The sequence below is a fragment of the Labrus mixtus genome, chromosome 21 (genome assembly GCF_963584025.1).
Source record: "Labrus mixtus chromosome 21, fLabMix1.1, whole genome shotgun sequence".
NCBI classification, from domain to species: Eukaryota; Metazoa; Chordata; class Actinopteri; order Labriformes; family Labridae; genus Labrus; species Labrus mixtus.
The window spans coordinates 4,568,635-4,592,128 of record NC_083632.1 but is presented as its reverse complement, the minus strand read 5'-3'; the positions used below and the strand labels follow the sequence as shown (position 1 = coordinate 4,592,128).

General features: G+C 42.9%; 1 protein-coding gene across 12 annotated transcripts in view; it reads right to left on the bottom strand.

Annotated features, from left to right (window-relative positions):
• tanc2b (tetratricopeptide repeat, ankyrin repeat and coiled-coil containing 2b) overlaps nt 1–23,494 on the bottom strand; it is a 173,048-nt gene that overhangs the window by 89,755 nt on the left and 59,799 nt on the right. The window contains exon 1 of one of the 12 annotated variants that reach the window (XM_061028735.1): nt 18,713–19,246. The exons of the other annotated variants lie outside the window; for them this stretch is intronic. The gene's annotated coding sequence lies outside the window, so the exon portion shown is untranslated. Of the gene's footprint in view, nt 1–18,712; nt 19,247–23,494 lie in introns of those variants that run through there. 12 annotated transcript variants of the gene reach the window in all.

Genomic DNA, 23,494 nt, shown 5'->3' with positions numbered 1-23,494 from the left:
TTTTTTCAAAAAGCCACCACCACTGTTGTTTTTTTTGTTGTTTTTTTTAAATCACAGAGCTCACATCAGCCCAAACAAATACTCTTTTAGGTTTTTAATCTCCCTCCAAATTGCAGATTCACACACACACACACACCGTGAGCCAGAGCAGCCACACAGCAGGCTCGATTTGGCTGGCTGGTGGAAAGATCAAGCTCGTCGATGGACAGATAGAATAAAGCCGCCGGGCATGGTTGTGTGAGAACTGGGCCAGCTCAAGATAGACACTGATTGTGGAAGGGAGACCTCTGCAGAGGGTTTTTTTTTTGTTTTTTTGTTTTAACATGTCGGGAAGTGTCAAATAGACAGGCATAGTAAGAAAATGTGAAATGTTACACACTGAAAAAAAAACACACATTGTTGAGGAGTGAATTTGAGACATTCTCTGCTGCTAACGTCTCGACTCTCACCTCCGTTTCTTGCATGTTCAACACCGGCAAACCCACCAAAAATAGCGTCTCACCTTGTCTACCCGATGAGCCGCGTCGTCTGGTAAAATCAATGTTGTGAAAAATCAATATGAGCTGTTATGATATGTGGCTACGAGCACGGCTTGCACAGTGAGCCATGAGAAACAGGCAAGTGCGTGCAAGTCCAAATAGAGAGCGTGACGCTGTCAGCGGAAAGCTCAATGATATACACTAATAGATTCTGCACGCTTGCTATACTCCTGCAGCGTGTCTGATTAGTACCTGAGGTGACGTTTTGAGCAAAGTGCTTGTCGGCAGACAGGTTCACTCGATTGTAATGATATACTAGACGCATTAACGAATCATGCATGAAGGATAAACACATGTGGAATTTGTAGATCAAATTCACACACTTGTATGTGTTTCTAGTATGTCTACAAACCCCCGATCACGCGTCTTTCGCCTGCTCCACTTTTCAGAAAATGTGTCCTCAAAACAGGCCGTTTGGAGATTTTCCCTTCATGACATCACAAAGGGCAGTAGCCCCTCCCCCAGGTTGGGTGACACTCCCACAGCTGGGTGTTTGTTCTGCCCTCTGAGTCTGCCTTCTCACCGTCAACAACAGGACATGGAGCGAGGAAGACCGAAGCCGCATCTCCTTCCAGAGAGGGGGGCGTGGTCAGACACAGCTCATTTACATATTTAAAGGTACAGACACAGAAACAGCCTGTTCTGAGCAGGGCTGAAATAGAGGGGTTTATAGACATGATCAAATACAGGATCGGAGTGGATTTAGAACAAGACACTTCACACACATGTTCTGGGGAGCTCTGAGAGTGAGGCTGCTACACAGTGAGCACACCAGATGTTGGGGGTTTCGGTGCCTTGCTCAGGGGTAACTCGGAAGTAGTTAGAAGTAGTACTCTACAGCTACTAGACCATATTTTGGTCCGCACCGGGACTGGAACAGACGACCCCTCCGGTTCCCAACCCAAGAGTTTCCCATGCAGAGAAATCTTTGTTCCACTTTAGTAAGAGATGCAACGCTTTCTTTCATGCAGATAGTTCTCCTGTTACGCAGTGATTACACTACAATGTCCCGCCACACAGATCAATGGCCTATTAAGCCGGGAACATGAAAGAGGAGGACCTCTATGTGACAGAAGACAGATATATGCACATTTTCACTCCAACATCAGAGACAAACACTCTGGTTCCTCACAGAACACCTGTCACCGACAATGTGAAACACGGCTCAGTATCTCAGCATCAGACTCAAGAGTCAGGAGAGACAATCAGCCCTCTGTAACCACGTCCCATTCAGCCGTGAAATCTGACGCTAAAAGACCATCTCCTAAACCAAAGGGAATAATGGCGCTCCCTCGCTGTGTTGGATGTTCTTTGCCGCTGTAATGCCACGCTGCCGTGTGCGTTAGGATGTCAGAGGAGCGAGGCCAATTTCGCACTCGGACAAAGAGTCATTATGGGAGAAGTCGGCGTGACATCTGATAGTGATGCCGCGGAGCGTGGCGGGGAGGATCTCTATCATTACGGCTCAGGCTGACTTTGATGAACCTGTCTGCGGTTCGATGTGACCTCTGCTCCAAAACGAGGCTTCTTTTCCGGGTACCGCCTGGGGGTCATAACGTTAAATGGTTACCTTTCATACAATACAAAAAAAAAAGAAGGGAAAGCTAAATCACCAGTTCCTTGAAGGGAGTTTTAGCTGGAACTTTTTTTTTTTTTTGAACAATCTGAGGAGGATGAAGTTGTTTTTTTCTGTGACTGATCAATCACGGCAAACAGAAGAAAATGCAATAGACTCACTTTTTAAGTCTAATCGATGCCCGTCTCTTACTTCCAGGACTCTCCAAAATAGCCAACAATGGAAAAAGAAAAAAAAAAAAAAAGGCCAACAGCTTAGCCTTGTAGCTGGGACACATCCCGGTTATTAAGAGCCGGAAGAATTACATCCCTCAGCTCAATGACTTCACTCAGCGACAGCACGGTGATTCAGTTCTTTTCTACCTTTTTTCTTACCTTGGCTGATTGCCTCCACGGGGCCTTAATGTTGTTGTTGTGTTGCCAACTTGTTGTCAATCCCCCGGTTGCTCACCAGGAGACAAACTAGGACCTCTAATTAAACACTTGTATTCTCCCTGTTACTCTCCGTGTCAGAGCAGATTTCTCTTACCATTCATCATAAAGAGTAAAAAAAAAAAAAAGATATGCATTACATCCTTTTTTACACACATCCTGGAAGAAGCATGATTTCTACAGAGACAGAATGATAAATTATTCAGGAAGTTTGTAGCAAGAAGTGATACATTTTCTAATTACGTGCACCGCACCCTTGCATGATCCAAGCATCCTTATTTCTCAAAAGTGCTGAATGTTAAACTATCTTGAATCCCCCCCCCCCCCCCCCCCCCCTCCAAGTGCAGGAGCAGAAACGGGGATCATGTGCGAGCAATGATAAATAAAACATGCCGACATTTATTCAGCCCACACACACAAAATAAAATATGTGCATCCCATATATCACATAGAGTTATCGTGTATATGTGAGCTGGTGTGCCGCGGGTAATTCACCAAAAATAGAGTTTGATTTCAAGAGTACCAGAAAAGTAAAAAGTTTTAAAATTGGAAAAGGTAAATGCCAGCGAGTGAATCAGCGCTGATTCCCCGTAATGAGCAATGAGTGCTGCTGCCAAATGAGAACTTGTGATGTCACCAGAGAGGAGGCTGGGATGTGACTGTTAATGCGCCTTTGGGCAGGGCACTTTAAAACCACCAACTCGAGGGCAACTCAAGCAGCAGGAAAAATCTCAAGAGTATGAAGTGAATCACAGACTGCCGACTTCTTTGTATGAAAGGCTTCTCGCTGATGAAGCTTTTAAATTGCATGAACCCTTTGATCTACTACTTTATCACAACTCCAAATAATAGTAATGTGAAGCTTTTATAAATGTGTTCTGTCTTGACTTAAAGTCCCCAAAAAAACAAAAGATATTTAATTCTTTATAAAGTCAGCGAATGTCGATGAACGACTTTTCACTGAGTGTTAATTTTGTTGAATTTCTGCGCTTGATTGACTATTTATTAAAGATACAAAATGTAGATTGGGCCACCAGGGGGCTCTCAATCAATACTACAATAACAAAAGGTGACGCCGAGGCTAGCGGGGAATCATGGGAGTTCTCTCTGCTACTCCACTCCCCCCCCCCCCTCAACATACTATCACATAGCATTCTATCACATAGTAAAGTATATGGTATCGTGAGTAACCCTGCTATTCCCACCTGTAGTTAGCAGACGTCACCGTCCTCTATCCCCGCTGTCAATCATCCAATCTTCAAACCATTTCAGTGCCTATAAGCGAAAAAGAGTGTGTCTAAACAAACAAACTGCTCCTCTGCTTTGCATCCATTTGAGCTTAAATCTGATCAGAAACACAACGAAGTGGAGCATCATAATGAATCACAGCCGAGCTGCACCGAGCCGTGTGAGAGCGCAGACATCTGCTCAGTCTGAAAAGTTGGCGGACATCTTCATTAGCATCAGCCTTGACGGAAGCTATAGGAATGTATGCACACTAACACACACACACACACACACACACACGGACACACACATTTTCTTCATGATAAAACTGCGTTGCTTGAGTTGACCGACAGGTGGATGTGTTGTAGTTGTTTGCCAGGAGGCTTAAGGCCCACCTCTTTGACCTGTTCCAAGACTTATTGAAAGTACGGTTAATATTGTATTTCCAATGTGGAGACCGCCGTTGTCTGACTTTACAACGCCTCTTCAGAAGGTCAACGTCCATGTTTTATACAGTTTATAGTAAACACACGTGACACTGACTAAAATCTACTGCAGAAACATCAGAGCTGCAACAGTTCAGTAAGTAAAACATTTTGGTATTCAGGAATGCTAAACCCTTGTTTGGGATCTGGATCGATTCGGCACCACATTTTTTATGGTTTCTTCCTTGGCCCATGCAACACCCTTCGTCCTTCCACAACTTTTCATAAAAATGGGGCCTTGCAGTTTTGAGGTATTCCTGCAGATCCAGTAAACGGCGTTAAATCATCACCTCGTTTCAGAGGGAATAACTGGACCCGGGTTAAGCTGCAAGAGACTTCACATCCATGGGCAATTTTTCACGACCAATCCGGATAAAAACACACGCATGAGCAATATGAAAGATGCATCAATGGGTAATAAAGAGTATTGAAGTGCTGGATGTGTTTTTCTTTATGGTGATTCTGAAGTGATACAGAAGGCGGAGGGAGGCTTGGAGAGAGAGAGAGCGAGTCGAAGTGTTTGTCACTTTGTGGTTCACCTGCAGTGACAAGCCAAAAGACAATCCTGTCACCTCCTAAAGTAATGTTCCTTTGAGGGACAACGAAGTGCAGCAGTTATGAGGGTCCCGGAGGAGGAGGGAGGCTGTTATGGACCTCTGATGTTGTGGGTCTGCGGGGACGCTTTAAAGCAGGTGTTCTGAGAGGAATAACACAGTGAAGGAGGGAGGAGGAGCAGGCGAGCCAGCAGTTTTACAAGCTGTTAACCACGTTTAGGACCATGCCCGTAACGGCTTTGATTTAAGGTGTTTGTCCTCCTCGTTTACAAGCAAGAAGACGAGAAACAAAACAGCGGCGAGCGGGAGAGCAAAGAAACTGAAGTACTGTGGAGGGAGGGGACACGACGAGTGAAGTTTGAACGTCTAAAAACAAACAGCAAAATTAGGATTTGTAACAGTTTGTTTTGGGGGTGCTGGTGGCTTAGTGGTTGGTGCACACGCCCCATGTACGGAGGGTGTATTTCCTCACGCTGGGCCTGGGTTTGGATCTGACCAAAGTGGCACCTTGTTGCATGTCCTTCCCCGCTTTCTCTCGTCACATTTCTGACTCTATCCACTGTCCCGTCTCGAGAATGAAAGCATAGAAAGCCCAAAAATAGACCTTCAAAAAAACCTTGTTTGTTTTGACTTATTAGAGATTACAATATTTATTTGATTGTGAGTATATATTTTATTATACTATTATTATTAGTTTTGCGAATGTTGGATCCTTTGCAGTAAATAAATGTTGTTTTTTTTCTGCTCATGTTGTTGTTATTTGGCTCTTTGTACACTGTGGTGCTTTACGTTTGTATGAAATGTGCTTTATAAATAAAGTTGAGAACACTTCGGTTACATTCAGGTAGTTTAAAGGCTTTATATGCGATTTTTTAGATCCAGCAGATGTCGCCCTTGAGCACCAGCATGAACCCAAAACAACTCGCGGTGCATTGTTGTGTTAGCATGCTAATGCTAGCGATCTTTATTCTGCTCGTATCTTCACACTGCATGTAAATTTACCTGAAATGAGCGTGATCTAGAAACACAGTTAAGCAGTGAGTACAGTATGTTATTCTTCTTTTCTCTAGTCCCTCAATTAAACAACTTTTATACACGAGGGGAGGAGTCAGCCGGCTGTCCGGGCGATGTAAACAAAGTGAAGATAGGACTCTGAAAACTCTGAAAACATCACAGACAGTGGGACTCGGGTGTTACACCCATTGAAGTGTGAAAAATCACATATAAAGCCTTTAAGAAAGAATCAAAGCAGACTTATTTTCACTTCCAAGTCTTCCAGATTTTCTGCATATATAACTACAATACATCTTTATTTGTAATCTGAAATCTAAAAAATTGTTCCAACAAATTGAAGTAAGATTTCATGTTTCAATCGGGGTTGAAAATCTACCAGCCAGTAAACACAACCTATATGCTTTATTTCCATCTGTCCTTTAATATGAATACAAGCTGAGCCAGTATATAATTTATTCAGCCTCTATAAAGAGGAGAAACACCCGAGTCTGAACAAAGAGTATTTAATTTAGAAGGTAACAGTTCTGCAGATAATTCAGATTCATCTGTGTTGTTGTTACCGCGGCTCGTTTCTTCTCGCTGCATATTGCTCTACGTGCCGAGAGCAAACTGTAAATCAGTGGCGTCTTCCAATTTGCCGAGCAACAGCGGATGCAATAAAAGAAGACATACTCCTCGGCCCCGGTGAAGCCCACAGCACTACAGGGGTATCTCTGTTTGTCCCGTTGTTATGTAACGGCTGATTATCCTCAGGTTATGAAAATCCTAATGTAGCTCCTTTTTTTCAGCTCGTGCTCCTGCTGCTGCTGCTGCTTTCTGTTTTTCAACCTCACCTGTGTACACTGCTACAACATGACCTACATTACTCAACGTATTCCAGGTATTTTAGTCTGAATGTGGGGCCCATTTCAACGACTTACACTGAATCTAAAGACAGCTAAACACTTTGAGCAAATAACATCTACACATTAACAAGTGCTTCAAAAAGTACCATGAATCAGTCCACCGAGATTCAGCCATACATCTGCTAATATAATTGCATTGCAGTGCATTCTCATGTGTAGTATACATACTGTAGTAGGAAGGCCGATACCGATAAATACATCACAGCTATGTCGGCCGATCTCTAGAGATCGATTGATGAAGATATTCACACACACGTTTTTTTGTGTTGATCCCTCAAACGCAGCTTTCAAACACTTGTGAAAAGATGAAATGAAGACACGTGTGTTCCAGGAGGAGCTGGAAAACGTTGCCTGGGAGATGGAGGTCTGGGTTGACTTACTGCAGAGACCCGACCTCTGATAAGTGGAAGATAACGGATGAATGGCCAGAATAACACCAGCGCACTAAAACGCTAATTTTAACTTAGAAATGAACTACTGTAAAACTAAACTATAAGAAGAATACTTTATAAAGTTTGATTGAATGAACCTTTTCTCGGCACATATCGGAGATAGAATGAGCCGATAGTCAGCCAATGTTATCGGCCAGCCGATTAATCGGACGCCGATAATACATACTAGAGATACTATTAAGGTTTATGACGTTAGCTTCACGGAGCTTCTTCAACAATAATATTACAAAAAATTAAAAACCTTGTAAGCTGCCGTTGCCATTTTTTTTTGCCCACACGAACAGCTTTGTATCCAAACATGAACATATCACGACCTCTATATTTGATGTACATGTTAAGCGCCTAGTTACACATCCAGCGATTTCACAGCAACACAATCCCACATTCTGAGCTGTGTTTCTGACAGCGTGTTTAATGCACGTCTTAAGATTCACTTGCCTCAGCTCAGATTTTTTTTGTTTCTTAAACTTAAAAGGGAACGTTTGGCTCTCGAGCTGCTCAATTCTCCAGACATGCTCACCAGCTGGTCTCTAATTTTGTCTATCTGCTGTTTCAGCACCAAACATTGTTTCATAAAGTGGTGATGCTGAAGTATTGACTGAAGATGCCTGTGAGGAGTGTTACCGGTTATAAACTAAACCGAAATCCATCCTGATACCTCCATATGACCTACATCAGCCAATCAGACCATCAGAGAGAAAACAGACTATTCTAATACATAAAGAGATATACATGTTCTTTTTATCGGTCACTGCTGCCACCAGGTTGGATTCAGACATGATTTACAGCATGCAGAGACTTTGTCATCCCTTTGCCTGGTATCACAGCGAGTGGTACTTTCGATGGATATTGAGGAGCAGGATGAGAATTTAATGAAGAGAACAGCAGACGACACAGGAGACTGGGTCAGCAGAATTTAAGATGTCAGGTTATAAAAGGGACTGGAAATGATCGTGACCCGCAAAGGCAAATTACACCACCCAGGACAAAGACTGACGACGCGTTTTGCGCTTAAACATGTACAGGACACGAACAGCGACGAGATGAAGTGCACTACTTTGTCCACAGGAGGCGCCAAAATCATCACAAATTAAGAGGAAAGAGAAATGAATAAAATCTCCTCCTTATCATCATTATATGATCTTCCAAACTCTCAAATATCAGCTTGAGCATGGTCGTATTCATCAGGCTTCTGACGCGGGTATCACAGTGTTCATGACTGATTGTCAGTGTTTCTATTATACCTGTATGATGACTAAAGCCTCCTCTGTGATCCTTTCCTACAAAAGAAAAAAGAGAGACAGTGTTTCCTTGGCTCAGAATAACACTTTTATCACCTCCCACCTTCCAGAAAAGCCCAGAGCATCTGACCTGCGGGCCACGGAGGTATATGCGGAGGACAGGGAGCAGCACGGTGGCGGCGCCGTGCCAGCCAGGTGACGCATATGTGAGTGGCTGCGTGCGTCAGGCTCTGGCTGACAGCGCCACGACTCAGCAGTGTCCTGGACGGATGGAGGTGTGATGATGGAGGAAGTAGGGAGGAAGAGAGAATGTGTGTACGTGAAGCAGAGAGAGAGAGAGAGAGAGAGAGAGAGAGAGAGAAGAGCGAAATGCCCCGACTCCTACACCGCCATCCGATTGCTGAGAAAAGCTGTGTCGCAGCACTGAGTGGGTGGGCTTCATTCCCAAATAAAATGAAAAAATAAGAAAAAGACAACCCATAAGAGGCCGCATGAAGCTTCTCCTACCATCAGTCTGACACACCACTGGGGTTACATCACCAAAACTGAGAAGTGAAAAAGCATGCAACAAAAATAACCAAACGGAAATGGAAGTGTTATGAGGGATTTTTTATTTTATTTTTTATTTTTTTGCTTTGGCTGCCTTGAGAATCAGAGAGAACGAAGAGGATGAAAAAAATAATAAATCCAAAAACTGTTCAGCTCCTGGTCTGCCTTCAGGCGATCCATTGAAGAATGCTGCTTTTTTTAATCCCTGACAATCACACAAAGAGGGACAACTACACAATAATGCAAAAACAGACATCACACCTGGACATCCTGACATCTTTATCCCCCCCCCCCCCCCCCCCTCCACTTCAAGCTTACATCATCTCTCCAGCGCTGATACTAAAGTCAAGTGTTTCTCCACAAGCTCAAGAAGGAACATTTTAAGTAAGTTGAGTGAAAGGCTTGAAGAGGTGAGAAAGCTCCAGCAGCACTCAAGTAGTATGAAGATCAACTTTAATAACAAATTAGAACGACACGTTTCAGCCGACGCGGTTCGGCCTTCATCGTGACCCCGATGACTCATAGGTTAATAAAGTTCATCTTCATACTACAAGTGTTGCTGGAGCTTTTTGATGTTTTAAATAAAGGTGTCAAAAATGCAATATTCAGCTGATCTAGAACTTCTCCACTTGGATAAGTCACCATAACAAAAGATTAATGCTTCTTCTTTATGTCCTTCATATGGAACATTAACTGCTGAAGCTGCTACCATTTTGGCCGAACCGTTTACTTTTAGCTCTTTTAGCACGTAGCCAATTGTTGCAAAAAATACACATGCAAAGAAAATAAGTTGCCCAAACTGCCAGATGCCAGCTAGAAATGACAAGAAACGTTTGTCTTTCAATGCTTACAGAAGCAGATTCAATTTGGAGTAGTATGAGAGTGACAGTTTTCACATTAAAATACAAACTCCCTAACCCAGTCCCTTTCCCTACGGGATCGCGCTTCTTGAAGTCCCCCTAACTCCGCAACGGAAGCTCCTACACGCTCGAGACCCACATCCGCCTGCCATAATCCGACCACGCCGAACACGCCGGTCTCATCCCTGAGTCTCTGCGACCTTCCCTTCAAAAGTTACCTTTTGCAAATTGCGTCGACCGATCACGTTCGACCACTTCCCGACTTCGGACAGGCTCGTGCTTGGCACCGTTGGCCAAATACTCCCAGCTAATCCGGCTAAGCATTTCAGGATCAATCATTTCAGACTTGTATCACATGAACAAAGTATTTTTTTTTTTTATCTGTAGAGCATCCAGGTGCAACACCTTCAAAGAGCATCTGCTGTCATGGAAACCAGATTTTTTTTCGTTGGGTTTATATTCTGTTGCTTTGTTTCACTTAATTTACACATCTCGGTCTGCAGCACTGAAGCACCTCCAGCTCCCTCTCTGACCTCTGGCTGTCTGCAGTGAGAGGCGGGGCGTCTGCGACTCCTGCTACGGTCACAGATGCCTTCGCTCCGCACCGACGCAGAGTGCTTAATGAGAAAAGGTTGGGATCCTGAAACATTCACACATGGAGGGGTGAGGGGGGGGGAGAGAGAGAGAAAAAGAAGAGCTCCTGCAGCAGCCGGTGCTTAATCATAATGGTGGGAGATATTTACTGCCTTTTAAATTACTGCCTCGGTGAATGACAGACAGAGTTAATACCACACAGCGGCTGAAAGAGGAAGAAAAAAAAAAAAGCTAAATTTGATCCCTTCGTCATGCAGCTGATGAGTCCCTCTGTACTGTAAGGATTTATTAGCTTCACAACAAACCAGAGATGTGGAGACATTTGTAACACAGCCTAATCTCTTATTCTCCAGCTGCAGTAAGGATCAACTCATTTTTTAAGCAAATCATTCAACGGAGATTCAAGGATATTAAAAGAAAGTTTTTTTTTGAATCAACAATTCTGCCAAACAAAACCCAGAAAACTACAGGCACCAAATGTCACCGTTATTCAAACTACTCTGCAGTCAGCACTCGTAGAAAAGTTTTTTTTTTACGTTTATTGGCTTCCAAAGGCAACAGCAACAATTATATTCCTTGTTTACCGCCTCGGTTCACAAAGCAGAAAATGTGCTTTTAACAACTTCGACGCTTAGAGACACTCGCGTCTGAAATGAGAATGAGTCGACTTAAAATTGTACGCAAATTGCTGGAGTGACTTTCTTTTGTTGCCACCTGCGGAGCGGAGCGGTAATTGCACGTTAGCTTTTTTTTGAAAGCTCGCTCGAACAAAGACCCACAAAAGGCCCAATCGATGATCTGTTACTGCGCCTCGTGTTCGCGGTTAGTACAACAGTATATACTGTCACTGATTGTTTTTGGTAACGGGGGCGTAATTCATCACCTCAATGTCAATGTTTGTCCTTCTCGCCTACATAGCCCTTCATGGTCAGGCACCATCAGAGCTGAACATTACACTACGAGAATTTAGACCGGTTTGTGGAACCTGAAGTCTTTAAAAAGTAAAGCCTTTGATTATAAGGCTTCACTTCTTTGGAACCGTCTACCAGTCCGGGGTCTCGCTCTACTTTCATATTTGATGAATACTCACAGTTAGGACTGACTCAGGATTGGACCCCAGCTCATATTTGGTGAAAGGCGGGGTCAACCTTGGGCAGGTGGCCAGTCAATCACAGGGACGATACAGAGGCTGAATACAGAACTCCACACTCATGGACACACTTGTCAAATGTGTGAGGGCTCAGATGCGGGCCTTGCGACACTAAATTACACCCTTTTGCCCATTTTTCTATACCATCTCACCCACTGGAGACTTGATGCCATCAAAGTCCGTGAGGGGTTACTGCTTAGCCTCAAGGCTGGAGACTGGGACGGGGGTCATAGAGACTCAGAGGAATCTGTGGTAACCAAATGAACACAAGAAGAGCATTGCAAACTCCGCACAGAGAAGCTGGTCGATTCAAAACGTGAAACCTTCAATCTGTAAAGCAACAGTGCCTCCTGACCACTGCACCGCCATGACGCCCCCCCCTATCTCCAATCCGCATGTGACTCGTTTTGTCAAGTGGCCAGTTGTTGATGTTTTGCGGAGAAGAAAGACAACTCAAAAAAAAACAAAAAAAAAACGAATTTGGGTTTTCAAAGAATCCAATCTGACTGAGGGGTACGGTACGCTAAGAAAAGAGCCAAGAAAACACTTCTAGAGAAAAACAGTCTGGAAAAAAAATCATCACAACAAAAGCAAAAAAAAAAAAAAGAATGCAATCACTATGCCATCTTTTTTTAAATTTTTTTTTTAGAATGATTTATTATGCATGGTTCGCTTTCATTTGAACTTCAACTGCAGAGAGCACCTCAACAACGAAAGGCCAGACAAACAACAGACAACAACAACAACAACAACAAAAAACTGGAGTAGCGTCTCAGAAATAGCCATGAGCACAAAAAAAAAAACACAAGCGTAGAAGAGGGTGTTTGATGCTGGATAGGAAAAAAGGCCAGCGGCAGACAAGCCAAGTGTCATTTTGTTTTTTCTCCTCATTCCAATCAGAGTGCAAACCTTTCAGCCTGCAGGCGAGTAACAATTAGGAGAGAGACGGAGGAAGAGAGGAAGAGTTGGAGAAACAGAGGTGACCATAGTAACGGACGAAGCGCGGAGGACGGAGAGACGACGCAGGCTGTCCTTGCTTCCTGCGCCCTCTTTTCCCCGCTCTCTGTTATTCTTATCCTCTGCTTGCCCGACAGCGACGCAGCAACTCAGTCTGTTCTCGGTGTCACTGTGACGACAGGACAGGGGAAAAAACAGACTACTGCGCACACGCACAGAATACCCACACACAGTCTGAGTTGCAATGGAGACGGGGCCGACTACAACTGCAAACAAGCCGGCCTGAATAATGAAGAAGACATTAAATATAAAAGAGACCGGGGGGGGTTGCGGAGGCTGCGGAGGCACAGCAGACACTAACACTTACACATGGTGAAGAGAAAGTAGGCTACTCTATGTAGCTGGATGTCATTTTTCATTAACAAGACAGCTACACCTGATATCACACTGTAAAGCTTCTGTATGTGTGTTTTATATTAAGACATGTCCCTACCTGAACTAGTGCGGCTACATCTTTAGTACCGCTTTTCTAATGTTGCTTTACAACTGTGAGAGAAGTGTAAGAGAACATCTACAGAAACAAACTGCTGTCATGTTTATTTAAATAGATTTCCCTTACGGAGACGGATTGAACAATGAATATAAAAACCATGTTTTTCTATGATATGGGTCAGGGTGTGACTGTGTGTGTGTGTGTGTTCACATCCATTTTTCATGTGTAACCTTCAGCTGGGCATCCAGGTTATTTTTGGGTGAAGGTCTCTTTTCCCAGCTGTTCTCACTCCAGAACCAGTCAAATATGGAAGCTTTATCCATTTTATTTTCATGTTTTTGTACCTGGTTTTTTATGGTTGAACCTCAGGTCGTGAAAAATGAAGCCAATGCGGAGGTGCAAAATCCTGCAGTTCACTGAGTGTCCACTTGAGGCTGGCTACAGGAACGCCAGAAGTCACATACACACCACAGCCAAAAAAAAAGATGTTGACGAAACAAGTTAAGCTTGAAAAATGACTATTGTTGTCAAAATGTTGGACCCTTTGATATGTCTTTAAACGATACAATATTTGTTAGTTTAAAAAGTATAATATGCAACATTTTAAACTTTATAATAACAGATATCAAATGTATCTTGACGTATAAGTATATTGTTGAGTAATCACTTTCTTAAAAAAAGACTGAAGTCAAAGTCCCTCTGGATTTTGTTGTTCTCAGCTCTGTGTTCACACTGACAGGAAAGCTTCAATATCAACATATTCGCAGCCTGCCAGGTATGTTAATTAACACCGTTCCCTCAATATGTTAATAGAGTTGGCATTAACGTTCCCTCCAAATATAATTGCTGTTCCAAATGAGAGTATATGAAGGTAATTTCTAGGAGACAGCGCTGAAATTGTAGAAGGATTTAATTTTCTTTTCCGGCTGATGTTTTCATTGTATTGCGCTTAAGAGATGTGTGAATAAATCGGCCAATTATCTTTCTCGGTCAGTTAATTAATTTCTGGTCCACAAAATGTCAAAACACAGCGAGAAAAAAACGCAAATCGCAGTTTCCCGAAGCCCGAGGGGATGTCTGTAAATGACTTGTTTTGTCGAGCCATCAGTCAAAAAATGAAGTGAATTCATTCATATTAATTTGTATACCCTCTGCCTCTATAAGCTGGAACTTGATGTGAATATTTTATTTTTGTTGGTACAGGTAAAGTACAGACTTTGACAGACTGTAGGTTAGAATATAAAGCTAAGACGATAGTTGACACTTATCAGAGACAGCCAGGGAGACACATTGGGACCGTAGACCGTACAGTATGAAATCGATCGATTAATCAACAGGCAGAGAGGTGGAGCTACGGAGGGTCTTACAATTCTACAATTCACTTAGCAGACGCTTTTATCCAAAGCGACGTACATCAGAGAGTAAGAACAACACAAGCAAGGATCTAGAAAAAAAGGGAACAATGTCAGTAAGAGCAAACGATCAGCTTTGAGTCTGATTGGACACACAGGTGCTGACAGGAAGTGACCAGAGGCAAAGCACAACATTGAGGGCAGTTCTTGAGAGCTCTAATCAGTATAGAAACCATCTTATAAGTCGTTGTTATCAAACAAAAACCATCGTCATCATCATCAATAATATGGAGACCATCATCATTAAGTTAGTAGGTATTCATGAAAGAGCTGGGTCTTTAGCTTTTTCTTAAAGGTGCAGAGGGACTCTGCAGATCACATGGAGTTTGGAAGTTCGTTCCACCACCGGGGGGCGACAGAGGAGAAGAGTCTAGTCAGCGTCTTAGGACCCTGTTGAAGGTTGGATCAGACGCCTTAGGCCTCCTGGCAAACGGCTACAACATGTCACCCCAGCTACGTCCCTAATTATGCAAATTAATTGATAACTGCATCCAAAATGGATGGGTTGTAAAAAATTCACTCCAGTACAGTTTTTAAAAATAAAAAAACGAGCTATAGAAAGCAATATAGTTTTTTATTCCAGGAAAAAAACGTTTTAATTTCTGCCTTGAAATTGGGCATTTTAATATGAGACTTATTCAGGATTCATTTTCTTTTGCAGCCGACCTCAAGTGGACACTTAAGGAACTGCAGGTTTTTTTTTTTTTTTTTGCACTTAATTTTTCAAGAATGGGAGGTTGCTGCTTGGTCACAGCTAAATGGAGTGGGAAAAAACATGGCTGCCACAGACCAGAGAAAAAAGGAGGCGAGGGCCGCAAGCCGACATACCAGTACACAGACTGTAGGTTTGAATATAGAGATTGGACGGCATTAAACAGAGACATCCATGGAGGCCGACGGGACACACAGCTGTTGTGTGTTGGGTCCACGTCTCGCATGGTATGTTATGTTCCCTCAAAAAAACTCCCAACTTCCTGTGAAGCGAACCAACGCCGCTGTCCCCCCCTCTTATGCAACGTTGTGTTTTGCTGCTTTCATCATGCGCCGCAAAGCAACACAAAAATCCCATCGGCTTGCTCGGCTAGCGAGGGCACTTCCTGCTATTCAAAGGCAACGCAGCGTTGAGCAGCAGTAATGAGCCCATCCACATCAAGGGGCACAATGAAAGCCCAGTTTTTTCCCCCGACTGGCAAAAAAACAACAGGATGCCCGCCGCAGAAGAGAGAGAGAGAGAGAGAGAGAGGGCCGATAAGTCCTGAGTGACATCAAACAGTTAAATGGGCCACCGTCGCGGAATTTCATATTTCTCACGGCCAAATGCACACTCCAGAAGGCTGTTTCTTTTTGTGTGTTTGTGGGGGATTTTTATGTGTCTGTGTGTGTGTGTGTGTGTGTGTGTGTGTGTGGTATGCTCGAAAGAACAAATATATTATGGGAGGAAAAAAAAGTAATGGAATCGATTGAGGTCTTCTGACAAAAAGAGGGAAAAACACAGAGTGAGGTGTAGAGACGGTGAATGACTCGCACCTGTGATAATGAGAATATTTTGATGATGAATGGGTGGAATGAGTGGGATGTGACAGAAAAAAAGGCCGATGAGTGGGCGTTGGAAAATAACTACTACAGAGGGAGTGAAAGGGAAGGGGAGGACGAGTGAGGCTGTGATGGAAATGTTTCGAGCGTATGGGTTGATGAAAAGCGACGCGAGAGGAGGAACAGGAGCGGCGGTGATGAATGGAGGAGACAAAGATGAAGAAGGAAGTGACTGCAAAGGTGCGAGAAGCTGAAATGACAAGTTTGGTTGTGAGATGATGTGGATAAATAGAGACTTGAGGGAGAGAGAGAGAGAGAGAGAGAAAAAAAGAGAGAGAAGGAGGTGGAGGATGGAGTGGTGAAGACTCATTAGCCTACGCAGGGACGGTACATTGAGCCTTCCCTTCTCAGCTGTTTAATCTCCCTCTCTTCTCTCTCTCTCCTTTTGTTCTCCAGAAATATCTGAGTGGGCGGGGAGAGAGAGAGAGTAACAGAGTGTGCGAGGAAGAAGGAGAAAGTTACAGTAAGTGAAGTGATGACAGAGTGAGGGGGAGAGAGGGACAGAGGAAGTAGATGACTCGTGAGCGGGGATGGTATCTTTAGAAAACGCTGAATCTAATACCAAATGTGATACCTGATCTTTGAACACAGTTTGACATTTAAGGATGTGTAAGCACTTTTTTTTTTTTTTGCCCTGCCTGCTTGAAAACAATGAATTGATTACCTTAAACTGAGAGTCTGACTTCAGGGTTCCAACTTCAGCGAGACTTAACGATTTCATTCACAATAATAAATAACCGAGAGCTGTGAATGTAGCCTTGTTTTCTGTTATTACTTCTTTTAGATAAAGTTTTTTTTTTTCATGGTTAATTTAATAACTTTTCATTGGCCTGCTTGTTTCAGTGATTTTGTTTCTCCCTTTAAACAAATCACATTCAGCAGAAGATTCGGGGGCATCTAGAGGTGACGTTGAATTTGTAACTAACTAATAACTGGGTCCCCCTCCAGGCCCTCAGGAAACACATCGGGGGGTCGTCACCATACAACATTTCAAAACTTTATTATACCAGTAAAAATCAAAACGATATCAACACCAGGTTTCTTTAGTCTGTCCTTCTTCACTACGGTCAACGCGGAGGACTCCCATGATTCCCCTCCAGCCTCAACATCATCTTTTGTTATTGTATTGATCGACAGCCCCCTGGTGGCAGAATCTACTTACTGTGCCTTTAATTATCAAAAGCTGCAGGCGGATTCTTGCACGCTGTCTGAATTGCGTAAAAACTTTGGCAACGTTTCAAAACGATTATTATTCCTCCATCTTAGTAATCAATTTATTAATATTTATAACCAATATTTTTAGTGTTTGCATGAATAAATTACCCTGAGTTATCGATTGATGTAGCATATCCACGTGTTCAGAATTTCTTTGGCTTCAAAAATCGTCAGGAATCCGCCCAGTTACGTGCAATTGGCCGGGTTTGGCTTAATCAGAACAGGGGCAGGCACCTCGGGCTCTCATTGGATATTAAAGGCTGGTGACAGTAAATGGCAGGTTGTAAATGAGGAGGCAATCAAAAGGTCAGAGTGCGGCCACCGTTATCATGTGTTACAATTGAAAAGAGTGATTCATAAAACTAAATTATTACAGAAAAATTACAGTGAGAAATCAGGAATGGTGGCAAGTTTGAAGCGACAAAACAAAAAGAACGAGAAAGCAAGATTTGATAATGCATGAAGCAAGATTAACAACTTCATTTAGTATATTCAATAAGCATACTTATAAAGGATTTGGTAAAACAACACAAGTCAGGAAAGAAAAGTTTAGCAGAATTTATGTCTTTGAACAAAACCATTTTCATATGAAGCTTTCTTTTGTTTGAGTAGCCTAACAAATAAATACAGTTTGGAAATGATGTCGTCGACAGGCTCATGAGTTATATACAGTATCCAAACGTAAGGAGATAGGACACTCTGGGAGGAGGTGGAAACACAGACAGGTGACATAATTTTGGGCAAACTGGGCGGCGAGTGTAGGCTGAAATATTTGGTGTAATTAATAAACTTGAGGTCAAAAAGGAGCATCACACATGAGGAATAAAAGTAAACCATTATGAGAACAATTTCTGTCTCTCTCAACAATTTCCTCCTCTGATAACCATCCGTCAGACGCCACAGCCCTTCTCTCTTCTATTATTTATTTTCAGCATCTATCTACAATAACACACACACACACACACACACACACACACACACACACCCGCACAGTGTCCATGCTTTAAGGTGTGGCACGATGCCGACCAACACACTGATTGCTTCGAGAGGCCGCGTCCTGGGTCAAGGTGACACAATGACCAGCAGCCACCAACAGTGAAAACCCACCAGACGTAAAGAGGGTTTGACACGTGCTGCTGACACCAGGCAGAAAACAGGGAGACTACTCAAACGCCGCTCTTAAATCACACACTTGAACCTTTCAACCCTTAAAAAAATGACACGCTGAGACGCCCACACGGCGCCTTTTATGAAACCAAGAGCTGCTCAGACTTGCACTTGTGAAAACACCAAAATCCCGAGGAACAATTAACGGCTGAATTTCTATAAATAGGAGCTCTTTACACAGACAGTTTCCACCACTCCCCGTGTTCAAAACTAAACTGTACATCCACGAGAGCCACCCCACCCTCCCACCCGTCAATCCATCTTTCCATACAACCACCCTGCCCCGATTCATCCTCACCTTTGTCAGTCGAGCGCCTCGTCTGCCCAGGCAGTAAAAATCCTGCACCATAGTAAGGGAGATCCTAAACAAAAGGAGGAGATTGTAGAGGCACGCAGAAAGGCAGAAAAAATAACAGCGCCGGAAACAAAACACACAAAAAAAAATAAAAAAAAGCAGAGAGAAAAAAGGACAAAAAATAAATAAATAAAGGTAGGGAATATAAAGGAAAAAAAAGGAGAGAAAGAGAGAGGTAAAGAATGGCCCAGACAGCCAGAGAGCCCTCAACAATGTGAGCAGCGAGGGAGGGCGAGCGCCAGGTGTCAGTACGCATACACTCACAGAGCCGCGCATGCACACACACACATGCTCACAAATACAGGCAGACAGGCTACTCTCTCCCACTCTCTCTCTCTCTCTCCCACTCTCTCTCTCTCTCTCTCTCTCTCTTCCCATCTACTCCTCCTCCTCCTTCTTTTGCTCTGTGGCAGTAATAACTCTACCTCATCTCTGTCTCTCTCTCTCTCTCTCTCTCTCTCGCTCTGGTTTTCTCTCTCTCTCTCTCTCTCTGTGTCTCTCTCTCTCTGTCTCTCTCTCTCTCTGGTTTTCTCTCTCTCTCTGTTTCTCTCTCTCTCTTTGGTTCTCTCTCTCTCTCTCTCTGGTTCTCTCTCTCTCTTTGGTTCTCTCTCTCTCTCTGGTTCTCTCTCTCTCTCTCTCTCTGTTTCTCTCTCTCTCTCTTTGGTTCTCTCTCTCTCTCTCTCTCTCTGGTTCTCTCTCTCTCTGTCTCTCTCTCTTTGGTTCTCTCTCTCTCTCTCTGGTTCTCTCTCTCTCTCTCTTTGGTTCTCTCTCTCTCTCTTTGGTTCTCTCTCTCTCTCTCTCTTTGGTTCTCTCTCTCTCTCTCTCTCTCTCTCTTTTAAGCCAGGGCAGATTCCTTAATGCTTTCAAAGCTGATCTTAAGGAACGATTGCTCTTTAGGGTGGAGGGTTAGGGTAAAAGCAGAACATTTGTTCAAGTCCTTATCTGCCCATTGTTGTTGGAAAGACAGGAAGTGATGCTGATGAGCGCGTTGAGAGAAAAACCCAAACAGTGAAGCTGCGGGCTGTAAAATAGCTAAACGATGCTAACAAGTTCAACAGACCACAGACAGAGGATAAAAAACCCACTACACAAACAAACATTTCCATATTTCAACAATTTAAACCAAAAAAAAAAGAATTGTTTATATAAAAATATGAATTAAAGCAGCTGTGGTTATACTACCATATCAGCATTGACTATTGGAGCTACTGTGAATGTTATATGGCGATTAATTAACCAGTTATTGCCACAACTGTTCAAAAAAATCAGTCTGAGCTAGCTAGTTAGCCTAATTCCTAGCTAGCTAGCTTTTATTTAGTCCACCATATCAACTGTCGGAAAAATGTTTTGACAAGTAAGCTAACTTCCATTAAATTAGGCTAGCTGCCATCAAATTTCGCGAGCTAGCTAGCTTGGAAAGCATTCTGTCTCTCTCGCTAGCTAGCTCTTTGCGCTAGTTGTCAAAGACGAACAATCATGATCTAGCAGACAGAGTTTTCAGAATCTCCAAATAATTTCTTAGCAAATAAAGTGAAATCTCTCAAGTTTATCACATTTGAAAAAGTCAGTCCTGTGAGGCTATGAAGCTAACGTTAGCTAGAGTACAGATCTGTCAAGAGTATAAGTTTCAGACGACTAAGCAGAAGTTCAATGAACATGTTCTCAATTACCATTAAACATAATAATATGTGAATATTATTTAGGAATGTCAGGCTAAAGTAATATTTTCCAAATTTGGGCTACATTGTTAGCCTGGCTGCGTTAGCCAGGTTTGCAAAGAATGTAACTCTACTGATTGATATCTGATGGATTCATTTAGAGCTAAGAACAATGAAAGATTTACCTCCATAAAAAAAGACTGTTTTATGCTACATTGGACAGAAAAATCATGAAGGCTGGTTTGGCAATTTTTTCAATATTGATTTTGAATCACTGAAATAATATTTTATTCCTCATTCTTTCAGCCTTAGCGTGTCCCTTACTGTCGTACCAGAGTGAAGACAAGAAAAGCAGATTGATGCACCACCATCTAAGTGTATTCTCCCGAGTTCACATTCACAACATCAGGTCTCAAATTGCCTCTTCACTTTAGTCTATTTTAGTCGCACAGAAGAGACTTGAAGTCCATGAGCTCTTTTATGGATGAGGATCACATCAATACAGGCGACATCTTTAGAGCTCCAATATCACAGAAAAATAATGCACCAGGGCGCACGATGCCCACCAGGGAGTTAACACTGAAACACGCCTTTGTGAAGATTCATGAATCCATCTTGTATGTTGGGATGCAGAGAGGGGGGTTCTGGGTAACAGTAATGGTGCATTAAGGAGCCTGATTTATATCTTCAACATCTCCAGTGCGTTTCAGGTGTATCTGCTATCCTGTGCAACAAACAGGATACAGCAAGGCTTACCAGACACTGTATGATCACACTACCTAGATGTAACACTATGGTGCAGGAAGAGCATTTTTCAGAAAATTATATTAAAAAAAATGACTATAAGTCTGAGTAATTACCTCCTCAAAGTGACCTTTTTGTTCCTTTTCATTTCTAAAGCCTTTTAATGGATTTAGAATTCATTAAATCGAGTGGAAATTTAGCATGAAGCAGCACAAACTAATTACAGTACATTTGGGATAATTAAAATGATCATTTTAATTATCCTAAATTTACCACTTTTGTAGTGTTATGGCACTCTCGAGTTCAAATCAGACTTCTTGAAAAGGTCCGACAAAAATGATTCACTCATGGTCTTTCCTTTAGTTTTACTTAATAAGGTTAGAAAAGTTGACAGCGACATGTAAGAGAGAAAACTGAGCAAACTTCAGCGCATGGTCACAGAAGTTTAAGACACCGTTAGCCGATATCTTTCCTCCGACGATTTTTGATCCGTAGAGATGAATAGATTTAGATAAACACATTTATTGTGTGTATCAAACAAAGATTTATAATGAAGACAAGATGGTCCCTTAACTGGAAAGTAACTGCACATGAACGTGTTTCACCACTCGACACTCTGGAGAGTGATGATGCTTGTTGTATATCCATATAGCGCCCTCTGCTGGTGACTGCTAGAACTGCTAGTGTAATACAATGAAACCATGATTAAATGCTTCTTGACTGTTGAAAAAACTAGAAATATCGGCGCATATCTGCGATAAAATTAGCGGATACCGATAGTCACTGGATATGCCAATATCGAAGATTCAATATAGAATCTCCAAATAATTTCTTAGCAAAAAGTTCATCACATTAAAAAACCTGATACAGAATCTGCTGTTATCAGAGTATTACCGATAGATACCGATAGTCACTGGGTATGCCAATATCGGCCGATATTATCGGCTGGCTGATAAATCGGTCGGGCTCTAAATAAGACTCATCATTTATATTTCTTCACTTGAATAGGTAAATACAGTTTTCCTCTAGTTTTAAGTTTCTAAACATCCAAAGGACATATCCTCTGACTAGATATTTGAAACACGTTACAATCAAAGCCCCACAAATGGCCTCTCCATTAACACAGTATGTTTAAGGACTAGCGCTTCCATGATGACCATAAAATACTCATCGTCATTATCCCTGCTAAGTCTCCTTCTAAGACAGGACTCCATATCTAGGTCACAGTAGCAGCGAGTGCTAAATATCAGTCACACTTCAGCCGTGAACACGTCCCTTTAATCAAGCTGTCAACGTTAACATCGAGTAGGCAGTAGCGTTGACACATTTCCAGGAGGATGCAACAAACGCTCACACATTACAAGCTGATTGTTGTACAACTTCCTGCCCACAGCTGGTGTGAAAGACCGTAAGACCAAAAAGAATCTGCAAGGAAATCAAGAAGAGGAAAAAGGCCATAGAGGGATGGCAGGAAGGGGAGCCGCAGGAAGGGAAGTGGACACATCGAGACGGAGAGAGCCGGAGTGAGACTTCCCACTATTGACGTTGTGATCAGAGAGCGGAGGAGAGGTTAGACCGAGCTTCTTTACCCACGCATCACGCTGCCCACTCCCTACTGCTAGAACTGGAGCGTACGGTTCCTTTCTACAAAAGAGCTGCACAGTCACGGACTCCTGTGCTGTCGGCCTCCATTGAAATGTCACAGTGCCTCCACGCAGAAGGCGAAATTACTCGGGACACCGTGGGAACAGCCGTCAAACCAGCGGCAATGTGAGTGTCACTGGGATATTCGAGACCCCCCCCGCTGTGGGCAGTCCTGAGGCTGCAGGAACAAGTCTCACATGTACTGTACTGATTCCAGACCTGATTCAGGACCGATGGCTCGACACACCGAGACATGACTCACGCCATCTTTTACGCATCAGACTGTACTACAGCAGAAAAAAAAAAAAAAAGCACAAGAGAATGTGCTTCACCGTGATTATCGCCATGATGGCAATACAAAAAGAACAAAGTGAAGATGAGCACCCTTGGCAGCAGTGAGTACCGGTTGTTACAGCAAAGACTGCACTTCACAGTATTTTTATCCCCAGCAATTCAAATAAATGTATATGGTCTTCAAAGTGAAAACCTAGAGGTATTTTTTTCCACAGCAGACTTTTGCCTAGTAACAGAAGTAAGGTTTTGCTGGCAGCGCTCACTTTCTTAGTCTTTTTTTAAAGATGTATTTTTGGGCTTTTTGGGCCTTTATTGGCCGTGGATAGAGTCGGAAATCGGGGAGAGAAAGTGGGGGATGTGGTGCCACAGGTCGGACTTGAACCCA